Below are 6,643 nucleotides of genomic sequence, written 5' to 3'. Positions count from 1 at the left end.
CTTCCTTCTCCCATTCTTGATATCTTTTCTTTTCTTTTGTGTAGATTGGAGTAGTTTGGATTATCCAATGGGGGCATCGAGAATCGAACTCAGACGTCTCGCACCATCTTTTCCTTTCTTTTGATTTTAGATCTTTTTATCCTTTCTTATGTGAGATTTCTTCACCTCCATGCATTTTTCTTTTATCTTTTGTTTGATTTCAGATCTGATAAAATTCGGACCAAATCTCAAACTTTTAGAGTTACTGTGTTGTTGTTAGCCAATTAGGAAAATATTAAAAAGTCCAAAAAATGAAAATTTAGCAAAAATAGAAAATAGGAAAAAAACCGATTTTTTTTTTTTTGGATTTTATCGTTTCATATTCAAATCGAGTTTTTGATCAATTTTGACTGAATTTCTTGCCCCTGACTCTCAATACTAACTCGGATTAGAGGACTAGCTGATTTTCGTCTCAACCGATCAAATTAGTCGATCCGATCCGAGTTTAAGAATATAGATTAATGAGACTTTACAAATTTAAATATCATAATTGTTTAAATTCATAATACACATGAATTATCTAAGTTCAAAAGCACTTTAAAAATAGTTACTTTTGAAAAATAATTAGTTAAAAAATAATAAAAAGGTACACCTTTTCTTTTACTATAAGTACTTAATTTAATAAATAGTAAATCACATATGCACAGATATTGCTAGTTCTATGAAAAAAAATTTTTATTCTAAATGGCTTGTTGTAATAAAGTATATCCTTGTTTACTCTTCGACCAAATATTGTAACTATTGAAAACATATTTAGTCTTTTAGTTTAATTAAAACCATTAATTGTCATCTTATTTTTAAATTTGCATTGAATATTGTCTTTTGATGCTTAAATTTTGATAAAGTACTTTTAAAATTTTCATTTTTTGTTAAAATTTTAAAATTTTCGTTGATAATGTCTTGCCAACATATTTTGTTGGAACTAATTCCACTTTGCACCTCAAAACTTATATCACTTTCTCAATTTGCACCCTAAACTTTAATTTTCGACACTTCACATCCTAAACTCTCAATTTTAGACACTTTATATCCTAAACTTTCAAATTTGCCCATAGTTATTAAACCCAGTCCGGGAGGGAACCTGGCGAAAGAGGTGGCTCAACGGGTGAGTGGTTCAACCAGTGGGTCACTAAATATATTTAAATATTATGTTTTATAATTTTTAATATAAAATATATGATATAAATTGTAATAAACAATGTCATAGAAAATGTTCATTTAATTTAATTTGTTATAGAATAATTAATTCATATAAGAATCAATAAAATATAAATTTATTTAGCAATCCACCAAATTTCAAGTGTAAAATTTTATCTATATTTAGTGTAATTATCTAGCTTATTTACGAATTTTAAGTGCAAAAAATTATTAAAAATAATATTTATCTTTAAAATGAATTATGTAATATGTTATTTTTGAAATCCATTTTATAACTTATAGAGTTTGGGGGTCATAAATTTTTATTAAAAGATTTCAAATAAATTTATTTGAAAAAAAGATAGAATTGAAAAAATATTTATATATTATAAGAAAGCTATTCTATTAATATATATATGGAGAAGTAGCTTGGTGGTAAACATATCATAGCTTTAGCTAGAGGTCTGTGGTTCAAATTTGCTTCCTAGCAAAGCCAACAAATTTTTTCCGACAAAACCGGTTCGTGGATAAAATCGGCCGGATTTTCGGTTTAATTTGGTCCAGTCGCAAAAGGTGCCAAAGTATCATAGTAAAAGTAAAACAATAAATTGTTATCAATTTGTAACATCTTTTACCTCGTCAATTTTACGAACAATATTAATGATTGTGACCATGCATATCAATGATAATGCACCGAAAGTGGTCAAACAAAATAAAAGATCGCAGTTAGAACAAAACAACACATTGTCATTAATTTGATTTCACCATTCTTTATCTCGTTAATTATGGGAAGATAATCATTGATTAAACTTAAATGTAATAAACTTGAGATATAGGGTGCAAAGTGTCAAAATTAAAGTTTATGATGCAAAGCGAAAAAAGTGATACAAGTTTGGAGGTGCAAGCATAGGATTAGTTTTAATTCATTGGCATCAAAGTCAGCTTTTTCAGCTTTTTTTTTGGTAAGAAATCAAAGTCAGCTACGTTAAGGGTTCATCAGCCAAATGTGGGACCTTAGCTAAAAACGTTACATCAGTTCGGGGTCACATTTAAAACTGCAGAATTATGAGTGTCTTCTTGGTTTTGCTTCAGAAACATCAGTAGTTAAACCCATGGGATAATATCAGAAACCTCCTCTGAGGTTTCTCTTAATATCACTTAGTGCCACTAAAGTTTTAAAAATATCACTTACCTTTCTTACTTTTGTTATTTGTGTAACAAAATTTTTAAAAACCATAAACTACTCTTTTACTTGTTAAATAAAAATATTCCTAAACCACTTCGTTTACTTCAAGAAAACAATGATTTAAAAAAAATCTCTACTAGTACTACCACGTCACAACGCTATAATCCATAAAAATATAAATTTAAAAATAAAAAGATATTTGCAGAAAAAAACACTTGCACTAATTTAACTCTTTATGCTCAAAATCGATTTCTTATGAACTTTATATTTTTTTCCAACTTCTTTTCAATTCATGCCCAAATCATTAAATTTTACTGAGTATTATAAAAATCAACTTAAAATAAGTAAATAAATCATACCCTACTCTATCATGATAACAAAAAGTAAAAGATAATCAAAATTCAATTTGTTATAATTTACGAATAAAATATAGTTATCTAAAAAATGAGTAAGAGAGAATGTTGGAGAAAAGAGAAAGAGAAGTAAGTGACTTTTTTTTTTTTAGATTCATTTATTTGATATGTGAATTATGTATCAAGTGAGCGCTAATATAGTCTTTTTACAATTATTAGAGGAGGTAAGTGATATTTTTAAAACTTAAGGGGTGCCAATTGTTTTAGGAGAAACCTCTAGGGAGGTTTCTGATATTATCCCTAAACCCATACATTAAAGATAAACATTTCCTACTTTTAGAATTTACTCTTTTTTGTGTGATGTTAATATTCTGTATTGCCCTGTCAAAAGACAGAAAAATCTGCCTCAGGTAAAATTGCAAATTTACAAAGTTTTTACATTGTCAAATTCTGCTTTAAAAAAAAAATAAAAATTCACCATATACCATAGAATATAGGGCAAATTACATTTTACCCCTTGTCATTTAGCCTTTTTTTATATAACCCCCTATAGTTTCAAAAGCTATACATAACCCCCTCATGGTTTGAATTAAAGTGTCAAAGTGACGGAAATAGTTATTCGTAACGGAACTTCTAAAAATATCGAAATTACCCTTATAAATACATAACATATTAACCCCATATGATTTTTATATTTTACCATATAATCCCCTTATGGTTTAATATTTTACCATATAACCCTCTTATGGTTTTTAAAATATACACATAACCCCCCTTGGTTAATAAATAATTTTTAACTTTTCATAAGAGTATTTTTGACATTTTAGGTGACTCCGTTAAGAATGATCATTCTCGTCACTTTGACACTTTAATCCAAACCATTAGGGGGTTATGTATAGTTTTTGAAATCATAGGGGATTATGTAAAAAAATGCTAACCACAGGGAGGTAAAGTGGAATTTGCCCTAGAATATAAAACTTGTTTACTTTCTGCATGTGGTAAAATGAAAGTTAATTGAAAGCATAGATAAAGAACACTTTGCAACTGTCTAAGATATAGTGAAAAGTTAGCCTGCAAGATTCTGATTTGATTGACCCTGGAATTTTTTCCGGGAATATTAAGTGCAACAGTTAACCATGGACGGGCGAAGGAACAAAAGATATCAAATTAGATAAACTGTTTCAGTACAGTATTCATATCTGAGATGTGCGTACGCGCGTACAGTTTTGTACAATAGTTAATGTGAACAAAATTGAGGTGCATGGTATTTGAGAAGCCATCCTGATTGTAGCCTAAACTAGTGGTTGAGGATGTTGAGAAGGGAAACTCTGGTTTTCAGCAAAAGCCTAAACACAATTGCAAGTGCCTCTGCCAATTCCTCAATGCTTGAATCTACTGCCTCAAGTTTTTTGAGTACATCTTTGTTTGACTGCTTGTTGTTCAACAAATCCAACTTGATTTCTATTTGTCAATTGCTCCAATATCAGAGTATCCCCTGAATGATGCTCTTTTCTGCTGCAATAACTTTGAGACCAAGGACCAACCTCTTGGTTGTGATCCTGCCTTAGATCCAGAAAGGAAAGATAGAACAGACTCCAACACCAGAAGACCAACAACTTGAACATCTTTGATCAAGTTAACCATGTAAGAATATTTGTTTACCACTCCCAAGTTGCAGTTCTTCTCTGCTTTCTTCAATTCTTTGTGGCATTTGCTAATCATTTTGTTCAAGTTCTTTTTGCAGATCATATTATGAGTTGACTTCACTGTCCACACTTCCACTTGTTTTTCTCGGTAAAGATGATTCAAGTACCTGCACACTTCCTTTGCCTCTAAATAGATGTCTCTTACTGCACCACAAATGTCCAACAGCCTGACACACATCCATCCAAGACCTGTTCTTCCCATTTTGCCAGTCTTTCATCAGAGAGAGCTTGTTAACTGAAAGGAAGCTGAACCACATCATCCAGACACTAAGACAAGTTGAGGCCATCCAATATTTGGCCTGCCAATGAATGTGAAGTTGAGGATGGCATCTCTGATGACTTCAATCTTTACAGGTGTTTCTCAGCAGTCACGATAAGAGGGTGAGATGAAGGAGGGAAACTAACCAAACGAGAATGGCTAGAGAATTTTGGATTTGGAGCAGAGGTTGCCATCTTTTTCCCTTATGCAGAATGTAACAAGTAGATATAGAATGTTTCGTCTTAGAAGCATATAGGTGGTAAAGAAGACAGATGGAATCTCATCCTCTCTTCTTCTAGTTGTAATAGCTGATTAAATTTTCCTTTTTCCCCTTGTTTTTGTCTCATTGATGTTGAATCTCAGATGGTGCATTTATTTTTTTAAGAGCCAATTTGCGGTAGATAATTAATCTGACAACAATATGGATCACCATCTCCAATTCAAAGCCAATAGTGCTGGTAGCTTAATTTTTTTAAATAAATGTAGAACATGCTGGCTACATTAGTTTCTGAGAGAGACAAGAAGAATCCTGCCTGCTTATGGAATTTTTAAGTTAGCCATGCATGTGTCTTCAGGGGGACAATAGGTCTCTTTGCCTGCTCACTGAAATTTTCAATTAACCTTGCATCGCTGATCGGACCATGTTACTTAGCATTGATTCACGTGATCGTGTTAATCGCTATAGTTATTATTTTGATAATATTAACGCGGCAATGCGCAATCATGACCCCAGCTTTGTGCAAGCAATGAAGAATGATGCAGGTAGTTCCTTTCTAAGGAACATGGTTCGCCATATCGGCCGATACAGATACGTATCGGTCTAGTCATAACTGGAACGGAGGGGACCGGTACGATACCGATCCCCGAATCGAGGATATTACCATATCCGCGACGACTCGTTCTAACTTGGTCGATATTGGACGATTCGAATCTGTAATGCATGATACCGGCCGATATATCACAGTCAACTCGGAGTCGATTTGGATTTTTTTTAAATTGTGTCTTTTTTTATATTTTCTAATTTTAGTAATTTTTTCAAAATTTTTGGAAACTTTCATGTGTTATAATGTTCGTATCACCCGATATTTAACCGATATGCCGCGACGGATGTGGAACAACCAAGACCGCGACATGCGATGGCGAACCATGCTAAGGAAACAACCATGTGCCCGCTGTATTGATTCTGGAATTACATGATTGCTTTCTTCATCTTTATCTTCTGCAATACCGATACTTTTTATTGTTTTCTGGTCACACAAGCAAATGGTTGATCTTACGAGCTAATTGATACATCTTGAGGTAAACCTATTATCTAAACTGAACTGCCGTCGGTCAAGATTCCTTTTGCCTTCCAGATCGTGCAGGAGTTAGCCTATTGTGGCATTCGTGTTCATCAGCTTCAAGAACTATGATAAAGAGATGGACCAATTGTTGTCTCAACTTTGGGAGCTAGAGGTGTATGTTGCTCATATTTATATTGGGAAGGAGACTTGTTTAGTTGGGATAATATTCTTTCTGTTGCTTACAAGATGAAGACATAACATTTTCTAGATAGTTGATGCGAAAGAGATGAGTCGATTCATTCTTCAGACTTCCTTCTGCAGCAAATATTGCGTATTCTCTAGCAACTATTAAAGCAACTTGGCATATGCAATCAAATGCTTCACCATCTAAAGTTCTCATCCAATGACTGCAAGCAGTGAGCATCATCCCTCTAAGAGACGCAGGATGTATTGCGTTCTGAAACCAACATAATTTGATTATGACAAGGAGGCGAGGTTGAAGTTGAACTTGTGCTCTAGCAGCAGTATATGCAGCAGCATTTACATTTGATGGTGCCATTAAAGAAGCAAAACAGAAGGAACAATCTTCGCGAAAGGAACGAGAATCAATAGGACTAGGATGCAAACAAACCAAGCAATGCATAAGGTGTTTGGTCCCCAGCTTGACCTGAGTTCAGGAT

The sequence above is a fragment of the Coffea eugenioides genome, chromosome 1 (genome assembly GCF_003713205.1).
Source record: "Coffea eugenioides isolate CCC68of chromosome 1, Ceug_1.0, whole genome shotgun sequence".
Classification (NCBI taxonomy): Eukaryota; Viridiplantae; Streptophyta; class Magnoliopsida; order Gentianales; family Rubiaceae; genus Coffea; species Coffea eugenioides.
This window is presented reverse-complemented; position numbering follows the sequence as displayed.